This window comes from Pseudophryne corroboree, chromosome 1, assembly GCF_028390025.1.
Source record: "Pseudophryne corroboree isolate aPseCor3 chromosome 1, aPseCor3.hap2, whole genome shotgun sequence".
Lineage (NCBI taxonomy): Eukaryota > Metazoa > Chordata > Amphibia > Anura > Myobatrachidae > Pseudophryne > Pseudophryne corroboree.
Genome location: NC_086444.1, coordinates 582,279,176 through 582,304,154, shown reverse-complemented (window position 1 = coordinate 582,304,154; position 24,979 = coordinate 582,279,176).

Genomic DNA, 24,979 nt, shown 5'->3' with positions numbered 1-24,979 from the left:
TCCAAACAAGCTTTTCTTTGAAACTGTGGTTGATGTTGTGGAATCACTTTTGGCAGTTCTCCACCTTCTTCATTACATTACCCAGAGAGTTGACAGAGTCGCACACAGATTGTCACAGTAATTTCTTTTTAGGTTTAGGCACTAGGGGCTGGGTTATGGTTAGGCTGCGGGGTGAGGGGTAGGGTTGGGCTATAACAAGGGGAACTTAGGGTTAGGCGATGAGGGAAGGGTTAGGCTGCAGGTAGCAAGGATTATGTTTAGGCACTAAAGAGAAGGGTTAAGGTTACACTGCGGAGAGGTTGGTTAGGGTTAGGCAACGAGTAGTGAGGGTGAGGGTTAGGGGGTTACAGGGAGAGGGTAAGTATACTTGCCAAGCCCCTGTCAGGATTCTCAGTATCCAGATGCTGCTGTTGGTCTTCTGAACACCAGCATCCAGAGCACCATCCATCCATATGTATTCCCTTTACACAATGGCCCTCATTCCGAGTTGTTCGCTCGGTAAATTTCATCGCATCGCAGCGATTTTCTGCTTAGTGCGCATGCGCAATGTCCGCACTGCGACTGCGCCAAGTAAATTTGCTATGAAGTTAGGATTTTTACTCACGGCTTTTTCTTCGCTCAAGCGATCGTAGTGTGATTGACAGGAAATGGGTGTTTCTGGGCGGAAACAGGCCGTTTTATGGGAGTGTGTGAAAAAACGCTACCGTTTCCGGAAAAAACGCAGGAGTGGCTGGAGAAACGGGGGAGTGTCTGGGCGAACGCTGGGTGTGTTTGTGATGTCAAACCAGGAACGACAAGCACTGAACTGATCGCAGATGCCGAGTAAGTCTGAAGCTACTCTGAAACTGCTAATAAGTTTGTAATCGCAAAATTGCGAATACGTCGTTCGCAATTTTAAGATGCTAAGATTCACTCCCAGTAGGCGGCGGCTTAGCGTGAGCAACTCTGCTAAAATCGCCTTGCAAGCGAACAACTCGGAATGACCTCCAGTGTGCTTTGAATTGTGGTAGATTATTTCCTCCTATCCTGATTATACAGTTTCAGAGAAAATTATTTATTACTTAGCAAATATGTCTAAAAAAAATTCTGTTTTCCTAACATTTTCTGTGGTTGCTTTGGAGAACACTCGTTATGTTTACTGCTAAAAATCAAATTAGAAATAAATCAGATCAGTGGAAAGCTTTACTTCAAAGTATTTTATCGTGTAACTTTCAAGTGGCAGATGAAGGCAGACAGAGTTTCAGCTCTGCTGCAGATATCACTACATGTATTGTGATCCAGAATGATTAAAATTACAATTAATCAATTCCAATATCCCCTGCTAATGAATTGGAAAGGGGCTATTGATATATGTATAACTGAAACTCATTACCTTGCAAATGTGTAGCTAGAATGAGGTGTGCTTGCTGGTCATGCTAATAAAGAGAAATTGAGAAGGAGCTGTTTTGTTCTACTCAACAATTTAGCCTGATATTCATTATTTTGGACATCACAGTCACTTTTTGAACTGCATTTGTTTAATCTGCTGTGTTCATTCTAGAACAATTTTAAAAGGAAAAAATATATTTTGTGACATACAAAACAAATTAAAGTTACTCACATTTTGACCTTACCTTGTCATTGTAGATGACTAATACTAATTACCTCTAGACATGTACAGTGTTTAGAATAATTGGACAAGAAGGTCTATCTACAATAAACATGAACAGTTAATTGTATTCTACATTCAGTAGTTGCACTATACAAAGTAAGCTTCTCCTGAGCATAGCTGTATCTGAATTAGGTTCTTATTCAGACGCCTGCCCCAATCTGGGGGCAAAAATAATTACCACATTGGTGAGATTCACTGTTGGAAATTATATGTGTCCAGGAGTTGATATTGCAGAGTTAGGCTGGGTACACACTGGAGCAAAATGGATTTGTTCCGACATGAATTCCCATTAGCCTGGATTGCCCATACACACTGGTACAACTTTAATGAAGGATAGAAAGATCTTGTTACATCCTTTATTAGTATGCTTCAGTAAAGGGGCCCATACATAAGCAATTGATTGGGGGAATTTTCCAATTTGCAGAAGATGTGTCAATAAATCTACAATGTATGGGGTTCACAAATCGGTTGGGATTTTTAAATCAACTTTTTCAACATGTTTAATTTCACAGTTCAATTGGAATCTTAGATTGCTAAGGTATGGGCAACAATGTGCAGATCTGAGGACCATTCTAGTAAGCGGATGAACCTTTCAAGATTGGCAGATCTGTTTAAAGGCGCATACACACTTAGCTATATAGTGAACAATGTCGCTCATTTTCCCCCTTCTGAGTGATATCATTTACTATATCACCCAATGTGAATGCAGCTGACGATGTCTGATGCGAGGCCCTGCGGGTCATCAATGACCCGCAGTGTGGTCCGTACATCCAGCTCAATTTGGACTCATTGTCCAAAGCTGCATGTACAGCCTGGCCACGGCATGATGTCACTTTGCAATATCACTGGAAACATTGCACAGTGAGTATGCCCAACATGGGTGTGGCCCAGGCCAGGTGGGGACACACTAGGCGATGTCGCTCATGGAGCACATCGTCTAGTGTGTAACCACCTTAACTGAAAGTGATCTCCAAATCACTGAAAAATATCTGTAAGGTATGGGCAAAGGGGGTAATTCCAAGTTGATCACAGCAGGAATTTTGTTAGCAATTGGGCAAAACCTTGTGCACTGCAGGGGAGACAGATTTAACATGTGCAGAGAGAGTTAGATTTGGGTAGGGTGTGTTCAATCTGCAATCTAATTTGCAGTGTAAAAATAAAGCAGCCAGTATTTACCCTGCACAGAAACAAAATAACCCACCCAAATCTAACTCTCTCTGCACATGTTATATCTGCCCCCCCTGCAGTGCACATGGTTTTGCCCAACTGCTAAAATAAATTCCTTCTGCGATCAACTTGGAATTACCCCCAAAGTCAGATGGGTTGTAAAAACAAAAAAAATCTGGGAAACAAATCTCAGGATCTGTGAAAAAATAAATTGCAATTGCAGATATATGGACCCATTAAGCTAGTGATATCATCAAGTTTAATGTGCAGCAAGCAGTGCTGTTGGTTTATTAATAGATAGATGGATAGATAGCAGGTACAACCAAACTCACTGTGAATGTACACTGGAGCTGAGTGGGGTTTCATACAGCTCACCAGGGTGCTGGAAATGGGTAGTGGTGCAGGGAGGCTGGAACAGCTTCACATGCAGGTAATAACCAGGTCTTTCATAAGAGCTAAGCAGGAGATATCTGTTTTCCCTGCATAATTTCCATACATAATCTCACACAGTCTCAAGATGACTCCTGCACAAGATCAGCAGAAATGTTGGTTGCCACCTTTGTGTAAGGCATGAAGTCCTCCTGAAAGACTGGAGTCTGAGCAGTAGTGAACTCCTCACCCACCCTCTCCCCCTTGCTACAAGCTTCTCCATGTTACACAAACATTTATATTCAGCTTTTCTGTAGCAACCTGATAAACAAATTGGGTTAAAACATAACAAGGTATAAACATATCATGTTGTTTTCTTGGATGATACAGAGTACACTAGTAAAAGTTAATTTTGTGGACAGCATGGGCCACAACAACAGACTCTCGAATCACAAACTTGGGACTGCTGTCACTATCACAATTCTTTGTTCCTCTCATACTTGTGATTCTTGCTTTCTCTGCTAGTGTATGGTTTGTGTCATGATCCAGGTAATTCCTTATCAGAGTAACTGCGAGGAAGACAACATCTGGCAGGGGCATGGTTTCGGGGCAAACCTGGTCCTATAGCGACGTTACATTGACGACATACTATTCATCTGGAAAGGGACTGAACACGACCTACAGGCATTTATTTCCTACATCAATGACAATGACTGGAATCTACATTTCACCACACATTACAGTAAGGACAAGGTAGAATTCCTTGATTTAGACATACACATTGTCAATGGCAAGATAGAAACACGGACATACAGTACCACAAGAAAGTGGATGTCAACAGTTATATCTTATCAACCAGTAGCCATCATCCCAACTGGCTGAAAAGCATCCCCACAGGACAATTTACCAGATTGAGGAGGAACTGCACACAGCTGGATGACTACAGAGAACAGGGACTAGATCTGACACAGAAATTTCTGGACAAGAAGTATGATAAAGAGACTGTGGTTAAGGCATATAAAAAACTGGAAGATACTGACAGACAGCAGTTACTAAAATATAAAGAACACTACACAACAGGGTGACAACATATTTTTGTAACACAGTACAATACCGCAGCCAGAAAAATAAAACAAAGTATACAAAAACACTGGGCAATCTTGATGCAAGATGAAACACTAGCTAAGGTCCTACCCTCACAACTGAAAATAGTATACAGGAAAGCTCCGGACCTGAGATAGAAATTGGTACATAACCACATACCACCATCCAAGACTCAGCAGACGAAAATAGATGGTATTTCTAAGAGACAGGGTTTTCACCATTGTGGCACATGTATAGGGTGCAGGACCACGAATTCCAGGTCAACCGAGAGCATAACAGAATTCACATCCACGAACACAGGACAGATGTATAAAGTCAGAGAAGAACTGTCATGCACACAAAGGGAGTAATCTATCTCATTACATGTCCGTGCAGACTCCAATACGTTGGACGCACAGTTAGAACATTAAAAGTCCGAATATCGGAACACATACAAAACATCAAAAAAGGTTACGTCAAACACAGTGTGTCCCAGCATTTCAATGAGAAACACACACAGGATCTGACACAATTGAGATTCATGGCCATACAACAGGTGACGATGAACTGGCGGGGAGGGGACTTTATAAAAAGAATAAACAGGGAAGAACTCAGATGGATTTTTACCCTTAAAACCCTCACACCAAGAGGTCTCAATATAGAGTATAACATCACCTCAGTACTGTAATCAGTACTCGAACTGATTGTCTTAAATTAACCATACATGTGTATATAATCTCCAATCCATGTATGGATCAAGACATATCCAATATGGTAGGAAGAATCTATACAAGACAATAGGGACTCTGATCCCAAACAAAACACATGGTAATAACACACTAGTCGAGTACATTAACATACCATTAAACTGAGCATTTTACACATCTACAATAAATCACACATATTTAGGGTCATTACAATATACATCAAGTCATACATTAACCCTTTGTCTAATTTTTTATTTTTAGTGCGAACATACAATAGAGTATCTACACACACTCATCAGGATCATTAGTGTGTCTTTTATGTACCATGTATCACATTCATTTTTCATATATGTTCCATCATACATTTATATATCCCAATGGTATAGATTGTTTTTATTTAGAAATCACATTAAAATTACCTAGAGAATACCCACATTATCATGGTCATCTTTCCTTTACCTTTAACCCACTCCACCTCCCTTATCTTTTTCATGCACTGCATTACTTACACCACTAACATATGTACTATATACATTCCCTATACCACAAGACTTATGGTTAGGAAAACATACAACATGTTTAGTTTCTCAGCACAACTAGACATTACATATATGGAGGAGCAGGATGATTTTCTATATCAACACGAGTGACAGCCAATGAATTATCACCAGCCATTAACATAAGGGGGTGTGTACAGGTGATTGTCAACCAATCATTGCAATTCAAGAAGCATATAACCACCGAAAGACTTAAGGCATGTAATCCTAGAAAAAGGCTGATTGCTGAAACGAATTGGAGGACTTGTCTTATCACACATTGCACTTTACAGACACCCCTCTCCGGCTGGAGAGAGGGATCCCCGAACAACAGAGGCTGAACGAACACTCCGCTCACATGACACATCACGTGAGCGGCCAAGCAGGAAGTCGCAGACGGGACCCGAAGGAGGAAGAAAGCGGCGGCCGCTGACTGAACACGGGGACCGAGATGGACTGGACAAGGAAGGACACCGGAGGATTCGGGAACGGAAGCTGAGCCGGCACAGGCGCGCGGAACGCACACCCAGCGGTAAGTGTATGAACGAAGCCTGTACCCCCGTTCCTCTATTGGTGGCGCACACATGGAGGTTTGACAGGCGGGACACCGCAACTAGTCACACACCTCGCAAACACTGACACTTATTTTTCTCAGAGCCACATAGGTTTATTACACCTATGGTAAAGGTGTACCCTTTGGGTACACCTGACATTCACCCCAAAAGGGACCTCTGATAAAAGGAATCAATATTTAGGGCGCAATACTGACACAAGGTCATTGTGCCAGACCCAGTAGAGAGCGTACAAACTCTCACATTAAGTAGAAACAATACAATTAGAGCCATTAGTGTACCATTCAGGAGGGTACACTGCAAAGGGTGGTCTGCAGGACACACCTGACAGCAGCAATACACCACAAAAATAAAGATTATTTTATCTACATTGTTACACCTGGCCATTATTGATTGCAGATACACATTATAATCATTATTCCAATTATCTTCCTACCATATCCCCCTTTTTTTCCTTCTACCTACTCAACCCCTACTCTCTCTACCCCTTTCTTTACATTCCTCTTCCCTCCTAAGAGTGCGCTGACCTCACCTTTATTTCACAGTAATTTAGATGTAGGACACCTCTAGGCCTAGCAGCACCTACCTCCTGCCCCAGTGAGCGCAGTCTTTCTTCACTTTTACCATCGGTGTTCCGCCATCGATCTCCAGTCACCATCGGTGTTCCGCCATCGATCTCCAGTCACCATCGGTGTTCCGCCATCGATCTCCAGTCACCATCAGTGTTCCGCCATCGATCTCCAGATACCATCGATGTTCCACCATTGATCCCAAGTCACCATCGGTGTTCCGTCATCGATCTGTAGCATCACCAGTGTTTCTGCGTCTGATCTTCCATTACACTGGTATCTGACACCATTTCACAGCTCATCACCTGTGTCGGTTCTATCCGGCATTTCCCGGCAGTTCAGTCATCAGCTTCTGTTTCCCATCAGCTACCCAGTGCATCGGTGCTGGTAAGGACATATTATTATCTCCAAGTCCTTCAAGACTGTGCTTAATTATACCACACCTAGAGACTGCCTATATGCACTTCTGGGAACTGTGACTTATATGCTGTTCTTAATATTGCTAACTGCCGACATATGCTTGTGAGCTGAGTTTCAATAAAACCTTTGAACTTTCCTTTGTTGTCGTGGTCACCCCTTCGGGCAGGGGCGTATCTACCCATTGGCCAGGATGGCACTCGCCAGGGGCGCTGGCCAATGGGGGGGGCGCTGCCTGGAGGTGCCTCCCACGTCCAAGGGGTAGATTTATAGTAGTGCCTGGCTGCCTCACAGAGCAGCAGAAGTCAGGAGAATAGGCGCCTGCACAGTGGTGTAGTGCACCCGTCATTTCAGCGGCAGGTGCAGACAGTGTGCACAACAAGAGGACCCATCAGTTCATCCCCTGTTGTTTCCGGAGCTGCTGTGGCTGATGAGGAGGAGCTAGCAAGCTGGACAGGGGCAGGTCAGCATCTGCCGTGGTGACTGGTGAGTACCTGGAGGGCCAGAGGCAGGGCGGCGCCAGGGACCCTCAAACTGCATCAACATGATTTCCCCAGACTGGCCCACTCTGTCCCTACCTATCCAGCCAAGCCTTCTGGTAGCACAGAGCCGCAAATCGCGGGTGTTTAGGGGGCGGGGCCTAAATCCGCGAGTGCCCGCCCCCATCACAGAGCTCTGTGTGTAGTCAGGTAGTGTCTCTCCCCCCTCTCTTTCTCTCTGCCTGGCCCTCTCCCTCTCCTTGACACTTTCTCTGTCTCTCCCTCACACTCTCACTATCACTATCTCTCTCCGACACTGGGGGTCATTCCGGTCCGATCGCACGCTGCAGGTATTTTGCAGCGGTGTGATCAGGTCCAAACTGACTCTGTCTTTATCCATTACACTGTCTCTCTCTCTCTCCCTGACATGGTCTCGCTCTCTCTCCCTGAAATCTCTAGCTGACACTGTCTACTGTATCTCTCTCCCTCTCTATCTCCTTAACTATCTCTCTCCCCCTCTCTTTCTTCCTGACACTGTGTCTCTCTCTTCCTCTCTCTATCTCCCTGACTTTCTCTACCTCCCTGTCACTGTCTCTATCCCCCTCTCTCCCCCTCTCTCTCCCTGACACAGTCGCTCTTTCCCTCCCTCTCTCTCTCCCTGACAATGTCCATCTCCCTGACACTATATCTCCCTCTCCGACACTGTCTTTCTCTCCCTTTCTCTACCTGACACTCTATCTCTCTCTGTGACAGTGTCTCTCTCTCACTCTCCTTCCCTGACACTTTCTCTCTCTCTCTCCCTCCCACTCGCTCTCCCTCCCTCTCTGACACCCACTTTCTTTCTTTCTTCCTGCTGCCCTCTCTCTTCTTCTCTCATTTGTTTCTCTCTTTCTCCCTGACACCCTCTTTCCCGATCATCTCTGTCCCTCTCTCTTTCTCTCATTCCCTCTTTCCATTAAACCCTCTCTCTCTCTCCCTGACCCATCTGTCTCCCTCCCTCTCTTTTTTTTTACTCCTTTCTCTTTCGCACCCTGACATCCTTTTCTCTTGCTCTTCTCTTTCTCCCTGATATTCTCTCATTCTCTCTCTCTCTCTCACCCTGACACCATTTTCTCTCGCTCCTCTCTTTCTCCCTGATATCCTCTCATTCTTTCCTTTTCTTTCCCTCTCTCTCTCCCTGACACCTTATTTGTCTCACTCTCATTCCCCTCACTCTCTCCTGCTCCTATAAGGGGCATAGTAGTGACAGTGGCGGTGGTGAGAAAATACTCAATTTTATTGGTGGGGCCCCCCTCTAGCCTTAATATGGCCCTGACCAGGGGTCAAGTGATGGTGCAGCCATAGAGGGAGCTGTAAGACATCACTGACTCATCAGGTATGAGCTGCAGGAGAGCATTGGGCAGAGTGAAGCCGCTGCGTAGAGGGCTCCGGAATCCAGATAGTGCCAGCAGAAAGCAAGAAAGAGTAGAGATACAGTGACCAGGAAGGCTCTGAAGCCCTCTCGGTCACTTTTCTATAGATCATTTTTTTTATACGGAACTGACTAGCCACCATGAAGGTCTAGATGCCATAGGCCCAGGGACCTGACTGTCAGGGCTTATGAATAGCAACTGAATAGAAGGAGCCGGGCACACCGCAAGTGACATACATGGCAGTGTGTGCCTGGCAAACGGAGTTTGCAGCTGCATCCAGTTCCGCCCTAGAGCATCTTGTGCTCTGTGCTGTGGCACAGGCTGCACCGCCCTATCATAGTGGAGATGACCTGGAATCTAGAGAGAAGAAGAGTCTGAGGGGCGACAGCAGCAGAAGAAACTTAGAATTGAAAGAAAGCCCCTGGGGAATCCAAACGGGAGAAGCAGGAAAGGGTTAGTGTTTATATCATTATAATATATCCATCATAAAATACTTAAAAAAAAATATATATTAAATTAATCTCGTAAGTTTTTTGTGTTTTTATGCGTGTTAGCGGGAAAAAACAGGCAAGGTAGAATATGGGGGGCGCCAGACCCTTACTTTGCCAGGGGCGCTTGGACCCCTAGATACACCCCTGCCTTCGGGCATCTGTGGTAAAGGTTCCCTGCATATCTAAGAGCCCTGTACTGCCTCTCAGGTTCACATATACCTCAGCCCCTACAATTGAGGCTTCCCCTGGTCAGCACCAGCCCTCAGTTGTGACAGTTTGCCAGTTCTCTGACACTCTTTTGCTCAGGAATATAGGCTATGGTTATTTAATGCACTATTACATACTTTCTTAAGAATTGTTCCCTCTCTCTCCACGGTTATCAGATCTCAGGTTCTTGAGTCTATAACTGTTTTGATTTTCTACAAGTCTCTTGAAGTCTGCAAGGTTCTTTGCTTCTTCAGATTTCTCTCTGATAAAGTACATGCATCATTCTTGTGTATCCATCCATGAATGTCAGTAAGTATTACAGTATATCCACTTACTGACTTTACTTTCATTGGACCACACACATCTAAATGTACTATCTCAAGTGGTTTTGTAGCTCTGCTTACTGACTTGGGAAATATCTGACAACTTTGTTTCCCTAATATGAAGCTCTCACATATGGGTGATCAAATCTTATATGCCAGAGTCCTAGTGACTGTGTCTCAGTTGTTATCATTGATTTACAGTGCCTTGTATCAAAGACGTACAGTTGCTGACACCTTGTGGCAGTGTCTATACCTACAGATGTAGCTGCTGTCATCATTGCACAATGTATTCTCTCATGCGCACACATCATGGCAGTGACTTAGTGCGCCCTGGTGTGAATACAGTTGTTGCACCCATGATCGCACAATAATGCTTTTCCTATGGATTGCAGATGTGACTATTCACCAGGGCTGCCATCAGAAAATGTGGGGCCCGGGACTGACAAAATAGGCATCCCCACCAAAAAATAAATAAATAAATAAATAAAAAATAAAAATTAATATACAGTTGCAAGAAAAAGTATGTGAACCCTTTGGAATTTCCGGGATTTGTGCATAAATTGGTCATAAAATGTGTTCTGATCTTCATCTAAGTCACAACAACAGACAAACACAGTCTGCTGAAAATAATACCACACAAACAATTATATGTTCTCATGTTTTTATTGGACACACCATGTAAACATTCACAGTACATTCACAATATTTGAAATAGGAAGAATGTATGTTCAAAAAAGGGGCATGATCTTGCGGGAAAGGTGCATGACCATGCAATAGTTCCCCCTAATTCAAATTATGCTACACAGTAGTAACCCTTATACACATCATGACCACACAGTAGAAGTTCACTTTACACATTATGCCCACACAGTATTTCTTATAACACTGGGGAGACATCAGCAGTGCATGGCCTGGCTGAGGAGGCAATACCACACAGGCCAGGTAGTATAATCAAATAGTGGTGCAAGTAGAAAGAAAATCCCTAGTGGTACTGTGTGTATGTGCCTTCATATGTGTATCATGCCCCAAATGAAAATGGGGGCGTGATACACATATGACCCCACTAGTGCAGTGCCAGATACACATATGCCCCCAATAGTGCCAGATACACATATGCCCCCAATAGTGCCAGATACACATATGCCCCCAATAGTGCCAGATACACATATGCCCCCACAGTGCCAGATACACACATGCCCCCACATTGTCACATACACATATGCCCCCACTGTGTTAGATATGCCCATGGTGTTAGATATGCCCCCACAGTGCCAGATACACATATGCCCCCACAGTGCCAGTTAAGCCCCCACAGTCATATAGTCATAGTCCCCATACCCCTTTCAGCACATAGCCATAGCCCCCAACCTCCCCAAGCAATAGCCATTGTCCACTCAGCATATAGCCATAGTCTCAACCTCTCCCAACACAGTCATACAGTAGTCCCCACCTGCCTCCCATCACAAAACAGTAGTTCCCTGTCAGCAGAGATAGCCATAGTCCCTCTCCTTGCACATAGCCCCTCACCTCCCCAAGCACATAGCCATAGTCCCCATCCCCCTCCCAGCACATAGCTGTAGTCTGCCCTTATCACATAGTAGTAGTCTCCACACTCCCAGCACATACATAGCCTCCCCACACAGAACATAGCCCTAGTCCCCACCCTACAACATCCCAGCAGATAGCCATAGTGTCTGACAATACCTGCTGTGCCAACTGCCTGGGATGGAGGGCGGAGGATTGCTCAGCAGGCAGGAGCTGGTGCCGGTGTCCGGCACCACACCAAACTATGTAAAGAAGCTGACAATAAACTACAGCTCCCAGCAGCCCTTGCCACCAGGAGCTCCCAACAGCAAGGGTTGCTGGGAGTTGTAGTTTATTTTCAGTTTCTTCCCTGTAGTGCATTGCGGTGCCGAACACCGGCGCCAGCTCCTGCTTGCTGAGCGATCATTCGCCTTCCATCCCAGGCAATGCACAAGCAGCTCGGCACAGCAGGTATTGCCAGATACTATGGCTTAAGGGATTCCACCCATTGTCCGAGGGTGGCACGGTCGGGCGGCGCCCCCTGCTCGGCTGGTGCTCCTGGCGAGTGCCATCCTGGCCAATGGATAGATACGCCCCTGGCTGTAAGTACTTGCTTACTAATACCTTTGATTGTGAAATGGTCATATTTGGTTAACAAGGTGAACCACTCCTTTTGTATGCAATGCAGAACTCTCAGCACTTAATTCACAGACATGTATCTGTAATACTGTAACTTTACCCTTCCTGTTTGTGGTTAACTTTACTGTTTTGCTTATAATGCCACAACTTAAAAGTTAAACTCAGGTGTTAAATTCTGTAACATTACTGTTGCAATATTTTCCCATCTACCATTATGGGTATAGCTCCTTGGATAGATCATTGGGATGCTAACTTTGCTGTCCTGCGATCAGATAGTCGCTGCCCAAGGGGGAGTGTAAATTGCTGTGGAAGTGTAGGATCCCAAATGTACGCCGAGCTGCAAAAAATCCAGTGTGTGCAGTCTGTGCGCAGCCCTGGACTTACTCCTTCAATGCAATGAGAACAGGCTGATCATCTCCGGCCCTGATGTCAGACACCCTCCCTGAAAATGCTTGGGAATGCCTGTGTTTTTCCGAATACTCCCAGTAAATGGTCAGTTACCACCCACAAACGGCCTCTTTCTGTCAATCAATTTGCGAACGCCCATGCAAATGAAATTTTTGCTTCATCCTGTCGCTGACCAACGATGCCTGTTGTTGTTTGCCAATGCGCATGCGCATTGCGGTGCATATCATATGCATGTTCAGTCTATTGCTGATCACCCGCTGTGCACAGCAGCTATCAGGTCTGACTCCCCTCCTTTGTCAGTATGCACTAACTATGTGCTTAAGATGGCATCTGTATGCTGCTCTGGGTGTTCTAGTAACTTGGGGCTTGTGTACTTACACTTTGTGTTCTTTTATTCAAAACCTATTCCAAACGTGTGTGCAGGTGTTGATATTGCAGAGCTATAAAGGCACTCACAAGAAGATGACTCAAAGTATGCATAGTCTCACACAGTGTTAAGATGGCTCCAGAACATGTTTAGTAGATATCTTGGTTGCCCTCTTCTGAGCCACCCTGGAGAACAGGAAGGATGGAGTATGTGCAGTAAAGCACTCCTTTTTCAACGTTTACTGCACTATGCAGCTGTATCTTATATATTTTGTTCCTTTTTGTTGTCTTGTTACTTATTTGCTTGTATTATTACTGCTGTATTTTATTTACTTAAATCCTATATGTATTACAAATTTCCATTATTTCTAATAAACATTTAAATGCCAGCGTTAATATATACTGCGGACGCAAGGTGAATCTAATTACCATATACGATAAAAGTGCACTGAACATCGCAGCACTATGTCCCTTAAGAGAAAGCAAGCAGTAACATGCATTGTATACTGAGGTCCAACGCTCAGAGATATATGTATTTGATATAAAAAGTTATGCATACAAAATAACATATATCAATACGGTTACAGAGTTACAGCTACAAAAGAAGCAGTTGCAGTTACATAAGAATCAGTTACAGCCAATATACATATGCAAGTTTCACTGGTCTCAGGCAGCCAGTCATCAGGTAGGAGACTTCTGATAAGGGTGTGTGTGTGAGAGTGTATATGTGTGTGTGAGAGTGAATGAGAATGTATGTGAGAGCTGCCTGATTCTGGGTCCCTCTTTTTATACAGTAAAATAATGGGTGTATACAACAGTGAGTTTCATCTTCTTCCATTGGTCCAAAGGTCAGACCTCTCAAGAACTCGATGGCTCATAGGTCAGTGTGAGGGCTTTTGTCCTATGTTGCAAACACATGTGTTTGCCCCCAGGGCCATGCTGTGAAGCCTTTTTCAAGTCTCAGGAAGTCCTTTGTATTCATACATTTGGTCATAACTAATCGTTGCAATGTGCTACAATTTACCCATAGCTATCAAATTAATATACACATTCTCCTGATCATTTTGCCACTAAGCATGATATAATTAACTTGTTCTGTTCCAATAATACATATATATCTGATGTTATACTCTATTATATAAATACAATTTAATACAAAATGGTGCTAAACATATTTGTTTGTCTATGTGTTGTATGAATATGAGTTGAATATGTCTTTGTGGTTTCTCTGTGTGAATGCATATGCTACCATATATCCTGTGCACACTGCGTGTATGCGCACGAACAGAGACCTCTCTGTTTGGAGTTTGTATGTTGTGTGTATGTAATATTTTTGACTTCAACAGTATTATATATGTGTGAGTTGTGGGACTGATAGGGTAATTAATATTGTTGAAGTGCTACTTTCTGAGTGTTTTGCCTTGGGAGTAGATTATGAAAAAAAGTAAGGAGAAGGAGTACTGGTAGTTAGCATTTGGAGGAGAAAAAATGGTTAGTAGAACAGAAACTGGAAAATTAGACTAGAATAGTAGGCTGAGCAAAGTAGTGATGACAATTTGCAAGTAAAGTCTGGGCACACTATTAGATTCTTACTGGAGTTGTAGATCTATTTATTGCCTAATTTCACTGAAAATCATATGGAAAAGGCAGTTTTAACCTATTTGACAATGCTTAATGCTGAAGAGATCAGATAAATAGTATTCCCTATTCTGTAGACTGAAGTCCTCTTTCTTTCAATAAGGATTGTGGTCTGGCCCAATTTATCAAGCTCCTTAAAAGCTTAGTGTGGAAGTTCACCATGTGACTTACCTCTTTGCTTGCTGTCCCACAGGTCATGTTTTCTAGTTGTTCTAGTATTGTGGAGCTGAAGCATTGGTGCCACCATGTTGGATCTGGTCAGCTGACCACGACTCATCCATTCAGAATGTTTCCTTACTTCAGCTGACTCTGGCATCTAATCTTTGACCTGTAGCTGTTATGTAAACCACTTCTGTTCACCAGCTCACTACCATATCAACAAGTCACATTGGTGATTTCCTGTCTCCTGGCCTGCAGCTAATCTGCAGTCTGTGAGATTCATGTTTCATGTTTCTTAGTAATGTTGGGATTACTCTTTGCAATTAGCAGCTAATACAGTATGTACTCCCAAGTACTGTATCAGTGCTGCAGTTTTCCCAAATACAGTGAATCCCTGTGAATCCTGTGTCTCTATATTGCTTGGATTCCATTATCTTCTCTTGCACAGTTTTTCCTAAGATTCAATTTCAGAACTGCTGTCTTCTGCACTTCACTGATTATAGATTCTCCTGTGCTTCATAGCACTCAGTTTAGCTACTTTTTTATGTGCCTGCATCCTAGTGCTGCTGTAACGTCTCAGCTGACTGTACCTTCCAATTGTGGAGCTTCAGATTTACAAACACCAGTGTACTCCTGCCTTCTGTTCTCAAGTCCTTCACATTTATGTTAATATCTGCTATTCTGCTATTCTTATTTGCTATTCTGAAGCTCCACTGACATCAGCAATACCAGTTCCAGTCTGGTTAATACAGCTTCCAGCTCTGACCTTCTCTGATGCACTACTGTGACCAGCAATACCAGTTACAGTCTGGTTAATACAGCTTTCAGCTTTGACCTGCACTGCAGCACTACTAATACCAGCAATACCAGTTCAAATCTAGTTAATACAGCTTCCAGCTCTGACCTGCTCTGCGGTACTCCTGATTCGAGCAATCCTGTTTACACTTCTACTGTCCCCCAAACTGGTTCCAGCCCAGTCATCATGGACACCAGTTCTAGCCCGGCACCTAGCTTAGCAGGTCCCAGCTTGGCATCCAGTTTAGCCATCCCAGTCCAGCAACCATCATAGCTGATTCCAGCCCATCATCCAGGATAACTGGTCCCAGCCTGGCATCTAGCATAGCCAATCCGAGCCAAGTCTCCAGCATCCACCAGTTTCAGTTCTGTTTCCAGCATCCCCAGTTCCAGTCCAATTTACAGCATCATCACTTGTTCCAGCTTGATTTTTAGCCTGCCTCTCCCTAACATATTTAGCCTTTTCTATTTTTCAGAGGCTTCTCCAGCAAGTACAGTAGCATCAATACTCATATCATCTATCATCAATATAACCAAGTGGTCCCAGTTCCTTTGCCCACAAACATCCAGAATCTGATGGATCAAGACACTTAGCTTTTCAGTGGTTGGACCTACTGTATTAGCTAAAGCCATCTTCATATGGCATTAGCCATTATAGCTTATAGGCTACAGTATCACTGTAGAGGGAGCATGGTTCATGTAGCAAGTTAAGTCAATAACTGAATTTTTTTTTAAATGGAATAAGTTTTTCCTGGAACTATCTAATTTTGGAAATATTGTTTTGGAAAGCATGCATTGTGTCACAAGTTGGGGCTAAACAATACTAAATGGATTGTTATTTCTGAGGTAGAAACCCAATTAATTAAAAATAATCACCATGACAAGAAATGTACTCTCATTAATAAAACTAAATTGCTGTGACCAGTAGAATGTAGTTAGCAATGCCGTATAATGTAGCAGGACCATTCAAATGCACTGCAGCACACTACAGTAATAGATGTCCTGACATAAATAAGAGTATTACATTGGCAGAGATGTGAAGAATGGCTACAGTCACAGGACATGCATTTGTGGTGATTGCAGGATACCTGTCATATTACTAGATGTGGAGAATCATTTCATTAGAACTTCTTCAAGGCATCAAACATGACAGCAACAGGCCTTCAGTAATAATAGAAATTGGCCTCCAGAATGGTAAGTGTAGCCATGATTGTATACTGGATACTGCTGTATTTAGTTGTCTTGTTTGACATATTTTGACATCATTTTTTATATATTGATAATAATCTTCTAAAATATATTATTATTGTTTCATGGTTTAACACACAGCTTCCTCATGCATACAAACAAAAGCAACTGCATTGGAAAAACTAGAAAGTAGGATACCCACAACTATTAATATGTGCCAGACTATTTTGACTAGTTTTGGTGCTAATTCATTGTTCAGTTTTGGTTTTGGATGAAGTTTTGGATTTCAACTGTGACTGGTTTTGGTTTAGTTTTGTTCCCAACAGTTGACAGATGAAACTAAAATCACATAATTTCGCCCTTTTTTTATATCTATAATATTATAAACCTCAATAACAAAACTTTCCAGTAATTTCCACTCCATTTTGACTACCACTCACCTCAAAATATTGTTCACCAACATATGCCAAAGGCTGACTGGCTAAACTAAGCAACAGAGCAGCAGCACAAACACATAGGAGTTATTTTCATTTAAAAATGTTTTTGCAAAAAAACAAAACCTCTAAACCAGGTGTAAAATAGCAACAGCAGATGTGGATTCCCCCTACACAAGTGCACATGCCTCCAGAATATGCCTATTCGCAGTACCCAATCTGCACCTCCCTTCTGGAGGCCCGGGCCACTGATGACTGACATTCTGTGCCCATGTAAAACCTCGATCAATCAGCCTTTTTGTTGAGCAATTGCCCCAAATCTCCCCAACTATAAAAATAGCATTCTGTACCTGCAAGTCGGATACAGTGCAGGTTACAGTGCAGGTCGAATACAGTGTGGGTTGAATACAGAGCAGGTTGAATACAGTGTGGGTCGGATACAATGTAGGTCAGATACAGTGCAGGTCAGATATAATGCAGGTCAGATACAGCGTGGGTCAGATACAATGCAGGTCAGGTACAGCGCAGGTAGAATAAAGTGCAGTTTGGACTGTTATAAACACTATGTCTATGTCCCTACTGTACCTACTGCAACCCCACATGTAGGGACCTGAGATTACAGACACTTTTCACCTGTTAGTGTAAGCTTCTGATGGGGCTATTGAGGTTTTCCTTCCCCTTTGATGGTCCACAAATTAGCTTGTGGTACCAGATCAGGTTTCTACATCCTTCCCCCTTTTTTTATTTTTTCTTCTATCTGTTCCTTTGTTGTCTTGATATTGGGGTAATTGTTGTTTTCTTGCTATAGTCTTGACAGACTCCTTCTTTCCATTTTTGTTTACAGATGCTTTTTTGAACCCTAAGTTCATTTGGGTGCTGGGGATCTCCTTTATTTTATGGGCTACTAGATTCCCTCTTGCCACGGATACTGTGCAGTTTCCAATTGCTTCTTGGGTCTGATGCATGGGTTTCTTTTGGAAGTTTATCCATTGAAAATGTTTGAGCATTATGGGGATCTTGACACCCTTATTATTCAAGCATTTATCTGTAGCCTTATGGGTTGTCACCATTAAGGACTTGGTTGTTAAGTTGGTTGCCTTGGGTGCATGTAATATTGTCTTATCTATAGGAGCTTGATTCAGAGATGACTGCTATTTGCATCACTGCTGCATCTATGGACACAGATGGAGACACAGCATCCAATCACCATCAAGCCCATATGAGTAAGTCTAAGTTTAGCCACAATTTGCAAAATAACTCTTCTGCCATGCGCAGAAAATCTACATAAGAAGACACAGACTCTAGCCTTGGCACACTTTCAAACCAACTACAGCCTGTCAATCATGCAACAAACAACATCGGACCCATTATGCACATATTATGTGTCCTGCACATGCGCAGTTAATCCACCATCGTAGTTTGAACATATTCCCTAAATGGTTCTAGTATTTCCACTTGGAGGGTGCAACCATCACTCAGCCATCATAAGGTTAACTGTGATGTGACCCATTTTCTGCTGTGCCACATCTACCTCTCATTGTTGTAGGTTTCATGACAAGCACCCCCTCTGGCCAATTTGCTGTACATCAGGTTCACTCTCTTTCTTAGTGACCTTTCAGCTGTTAGCCTCTAGTCCAGATTCCAGTGAAGGTTATGGAAGAGACTATGCTGTTAACTGTGCACCTTTTAGGGGATAGTTGCTTACACTCCTATTTGATGTTTTAAGGCTCCTGCAGTTGCAAAGTCTTTAATTCTGTCTAATTAGAATATTCATCTGCCTGCCCCCTTTTTCCATAATTACGTTATCAATAAAATGTATGTCCTATTTAATGCTAATTGCAGTTGTTGTTTTTTTGTAGAACTAAGTGGTTTAAGGCTAAGACAAAGCCAGTTCTACCATTAGGCTTCTTTATTCAGCTGCCTAATGTGCAGGGATCTGGAAGGTGCTACTGAGGCTGCCCATTACATTATTAAGAATATATATTAGAGATATAATTTTTGTAGTCAATAGAGGTGGTAACTGTGGAACTTGCCAACTCCTCACTTTCACTGCGGTTGGGAAGTGGGTTTTGGTCGTGCTGGGGGACAATGGGCTGAAGTTTTGCCTAGGGTGCAGAGAAACCTTGTGCTAGCCCTGGGTTAAGGGGTTTCTTGGTAAGAGTTACAAGCCAGCTTCCGCTGTAAGTAGTTTATTTATCACGTCATTTTAGTTTACCTGCATACCTGTTTTTGACCTGCTAAACTAACACTGTGAGAAGTAACTTTCAGAGTCTGACTACACAGGTAGCAGTTTTCAACCACAGGGTATCCATAAACTCACCTTCTTTGTATGCTGTTATAAGCATCCAATTCCCTAAAAACAGGTTTAACGTTTGCAAAACAAATGTGCATAGAATTCAGGCCCGGCGCATCCCTCTCAGCAAAGAGATGCAAAGCAGGGAAGCGCCTGGAATGAGAGGTGCTCTCCCGGTTCTGCATCCCTGTCTCCCCTGTTGCTATCAGCAGCTGCGCCTGTATGTCAGGCAGCAGCGCCGGCAGCTGTTCGGATAGAGGACCTGACTTCAGCAACTGAATTCAGCACGTCATATTGTTGCTGCTGCAGCGGCCGCTTGCCCTCCCACTCCCTTCTCCCGTGTGGCTGTCAGAAGTACCCAGACACTTTACAGCAGTGAGTGTCACCCGGCCAGTCTGTGGGCAGAGACAGCTGCCAGCGCCAGAGCCAGAAACCCCACATTATCAGCAGGTGGTCATGGCTTGTTACTGGGCAGGGGTAGGGAATGTGGGGGCAGCATTCAGGTTAACATAAACACAGACTCCAGGATCTTTCATTATTGCAGGTAGCTGGCAGCCACCACAGTCACTGCGTAGGTCTGTGCAGAGTCTGTGAGACAACAGTGGAGACTGGAGAGTGGAACACTGGAGAGGGACCCATTGGATTCTGGGAGGTGAGGTCACAAGGAGCTCATAGGTAATCTGGGAAGTGCGGATCACCGGCCCTCTGGGACACAGTGACTTTTTAATTTGTCACTCCCACATGCTCTGTGTTCTATCCCAGTCATGATGTCACCCCCTCTGTATTCTGTGTCAGCCATTGTCACCCCCCTGTGTTCTGTCCCAGTCATTGTCATCACTCCTGTGTTCTGTCCCAGTCACTTTGTCACCCCCCTATGTTCTGTCCCTGCCATTGTCACCTCCCATATTCTGTCCCAGCCATTGTCACCCCCCATGTTCTGTCCCAGCCATTTTCACCCCTCCTCTGTGTTCTGTCACTGTGTAACCCTCCCCAGTGTTCTATCTCAGTCACTGTGTCACCCCTCCATGTTCTGTTCCAGTCATCGTATCCTCACCACCATGATCTGTTCCAGTCATCATGTCATCACCCCTGAGTTCTGTCTCAGTCACTGTATAACACCCCTGTGTTCTGTCACCATGTTACCCCCCTGTATTCTGTCCCAGTCACTGTGTCACCCCCATGTGAGTTCTGTCCCAGTTACTGTGTCACACACACATCCTTTTTATTTTGTCCCAGTCACTGTGTCACCTTCCCCCCAGCCATCTTGAAGCTTGCACACTGGCAGCTAATCAGGAATGGCTGCAGTGGCTCACAACCTGTGGCATAATGTGTAAAGGGCATTACTGTGTGTCTCATATTGTGTAAAGTGCATCCATTATGTGTCAGGGGTGTTGCTGTGTGTTTTGCGTAATGTGTAAGGGTCATTACTGAGTGAGGCATAATGTGTAAGGGGCATTACAGTGTGACATAAGGTGTATGGGGTATTACTCTGTGGTATAATGTGTTCAATGGGGCATTACTGTGTGGCATAATGTGTATAAGGGACGTTACTGTTGCATCATCTGAACTGGTGGCAGTATTGTGTGGTGACACCCCTTCCTTGTGAGACCACTATTTGCAATGCTGTCCCTTTGTAAATTATGGGAGGGCGCAAATTTATAGTTTGCAGGAGGGCGCTAAACACCCTAGCACCGGCCCTGATAGAATTGATACAGTGGGCATAATTCAAGGTTGATTGCAAAAGAAGACTTTCCCCTAATGGGCACAACCATGTGCAGTGCAGGTGGGGTAGATGCAACATGTGCAGTGAGAGTTATATTTGGGTGGGGTGTGTTCAAATTTAAATCTAAATTGCAGTGTAAAAATGAAACAGCCAGTATTTACCATGCACAGATACAAAATAAAACCCACCCAAATCTAACTCTCTCTTTTCATGTTATATCTGCCCCATCTGCAGTGCACATGGTTTTGCCCATTAGAGGAAAATGTTGTTTTGCAATCAACCTTGAATTAGGCCCAGTATCAATATTTTTTATTTCTTTAAAATCCAATATTACTACTGTACAATGGGGGTAATTCTGAGTTGATCGCAGCAGGAACTTTTTTAGCAGTTGGGCAAAACCATGGCCCTCATTCCGAGTTGTTCGCTCGCAAGGCGATTTTAGCAGAGTTACACACGCTAAGCCGCTGCCTACTGGGAGTGAATCTTAGCTTCTTAATATTGCGAACGATGTATTCGCAATATTGCGATTACAAACTACTTAGCAGTTTCTGAGTAGCTTCAACCTTACTCGGCATCTGCGATCAGTTCAGTGCTTGTCGTTCCTGGTTTGACGTCACAAACACACCCAGCGTTCGGCCAGACACTCCTCCGTTTCTCCAGCCACTCCCGCGTTTTTTCCGGAAACAGTAGCGTTTTTATCCACACGCCCATAAAACGCCGTGTTTCCGCCCAGTAACACCCATTTCCTGTCAATCACACTACGATCGCCGGAGCGAAGAAAAAGCCGTGAGTAAAAATACTATCTTCATAGCAAAATTACTTGGCGCAGTCGCAGTGCGAACATTGCGCATGCGTACTAAGCAGAAAAACGCTGCAATGCGAAGAAAAATACCGAGCGAACGACTCGGAATGAGGGCCCATGTGCACTGCAGGGGAGGCAGATATAACATGTGCAGAGAGAGTTAGATTTGGGTGGGTTATTTTGTTTCTGTGCAGGGTAAATACTGGCTGCTTTATTTTTACACTGCAATTTAGATTGCAGATTGAACACACCACACCCAAATCTAACTCTCTCTGCACATGTTATATATGCCTTCCCTACAGTACACATGGTTTTGCCCAACTGCTAACAAAGTTCCTGCTGCGATCAACTCAGAATTACCCCCATTGGCTTTAATGGACAGAATGTTCCAAAGTATATATGTATTATTCAAACTTTCATATGAATTTGTTGGCAGTGTTTAATCCTTCATCTCACACCTCATTGATTCTTTGATGAAATATTAAATCTACTGATGAACAGTTTTAAAGAGGATATGCAATTAAAACATGTAGAAATTTTAATTCAACCAATTATTCATAACATTTTATAAAAAGAACTAGGTAACGCTTAACATACTTCTGAGCTGTCCAGTGAATATCACTATACACACAGACACTTTTTCACTTCAAGATTGCTGCAAATGTACTGTAGTATCATACTACTGCATGGTTGAGAAGCAAGTTATGTTTTAGTATTATAAAATTGTGAAAATAATTATATAAAGCTATATTTAATTAGTATATTAAATGGCTTTCTTTTTTTCTCTTAATACTGTTTTAATTTGAATTTGATCACTTCAATATTAAATATAGTTTGGTGATATTTTAAGATCTAATTGATTCTGTAGGAAGTATACAGTATTATATTTTAGAAAGCTATATCACATCAATGTTTAAGTATGTATTGAATATAACCTTTGCAGTTCTCTACTTGATAAACAATGACAATATTACTGCATAAGTATTACCATTTTGCACACGTAAATTATTTATTATTTATTAACAGTTTCTTATATAGCGCAGCAAATTCCGTTGCGCTTTACAATTGGAAATAACAATGATATAACAAACTGGGTGATAACAAAAAGTCATAGAGGTAGGAAGGCCCTGCTCGCAAGCTTACAATCTATAGGGAAGAAGGCATGTATACACAAGGAAAAGTGCTATCTATTTCATAGTTGTCCGCCAGATTGCAAAGGTTCTTGGTGGGCTAGTAAATGTGTATGCGTGTGTCCATATGTTGCAACTCTTTAAGACATGAAAGAAATAAAGGGGATAAAAGGATAGAGGATGTTAGCTTGAGTACTATAATGGCATTTTCATGTAACTTCATACTTTTATGTACTGTAAACCTGCACATAACCATATCTACACTGGCCTTGTGTTCTTGTATTGGTGAAACAAGATACAATGATGATGATTACTATTATCAGCATATGAACCATATGTGGATATACCAACAACAGATGTGACTGATACTAGTGAAAATGGGATCTGGTCAGCATACCAGCGAATACCAACACTGGTAAGGAGACTGATGCCAGGATCCCAATGTCGATCAAAGTCCTGATGCCAGAATCATGACTGTCAGCATCCCAAATATAATTATGACAGGACTGCTTAGAATTAGGCCATGGGTGGGGTGTGAGGTTACAGATTGGTTGTGGGGAGGGCAGGTTAGGGTTAGGTACTAAGTGGGGAGGGTTACAGCTAGGTTTTGGCTGCAGTGTCGGAGGGTTAAGCTGGGTACACACTAGATGACCAGCAAAAGAGTTAATGTCATTAACGAATTCCCTTGATCTTCCAGACATATAATGTGTACACACTGTGCAATCTTGCAAAAGATATTGTCAGTGGCCACATCCTAGAGTATGCTGTCATTAACAATATCCTCAGATTGATCTGCATGTAGGGCCGACCTGAAAATGTCACTGATAACCACTCAGGCACACAAATAGTGAGTACACACTGGACGATTTGAATGATTTGTCATTCTGATCCATTTAAATTGGCAAATCATTTTAAAAATCAGATAGTTAGTACCCATCTTAGGTGTCAGAAGGAAGGGTTAGGGTCAGGCAAAAAACAAAAGGGAACTAGGGGGTTAGGGTTACAATACTTACTAAGCAAGTGTCAGGATTCTGTGCATCAGGGTGTCACTGTCGGTTTTCTGATCATCGGCATCCCAAATGCCGGGATCCCAATACCATTCCATTGAAACCTGGGGTGGTAGAACAAGCACAGTTTAAATGCGCCTGATAGATCAGCTAGTATACACAGGGATTGCCAACTAGACGGATATGTTCAACTGGAATGAACCAGGTCATATCAAATAATGGACTTATGAAAATTCACCAACAGTTGGACACCACATGAGCCCTAGGCAGTGACCAAACAGCTAGTGATTCTCAGAGTGATAGCCACAACTGCTGGATTTAGCCAACATCATTTCAGTAGTTGACTACAATGATCTGCAAGACACGGGCAATGATATTATGTAGCTTTTTCTGGCCAGGCAACCCAAGATATGAAGTTCTCCGGCAATACAGTTTGTGATAACCCTCCATGTCAAAATTATTTGAAAATCATACTGATCATTGTGGAACCTTCCCAAAGTGTGTCAGAGGTTTCAATACTACCTATAAGAAAAATGGACCCCCATCAAATTTTGATCCTTGGTCCCCCACTCTATGAGAGATGTGTTTGAAAAATGTTATATCTTGTAACCTTATTGTGCTTTGGTATTCTTAAAAAAATTTAGTAAATAAATGATTAATAATTAGGATAACTTTCAGCCTACTATTTTTTTTTATACGGCAGAGCAGCTGAATCACTAGAGATGTGTTCGGACCCCTGTATGTTGGTTTGGTTCTAATTTATCAATATGTTTTGGTTTTAGCAAAATGACCCTGAAGTATTTTGGTTCAGATTGGCTTTATGGTTCAGTTAAAAAGTGATAATAAATCAATAAACATTGATAAAAAAATCGATAAAACAGCTACAGTCA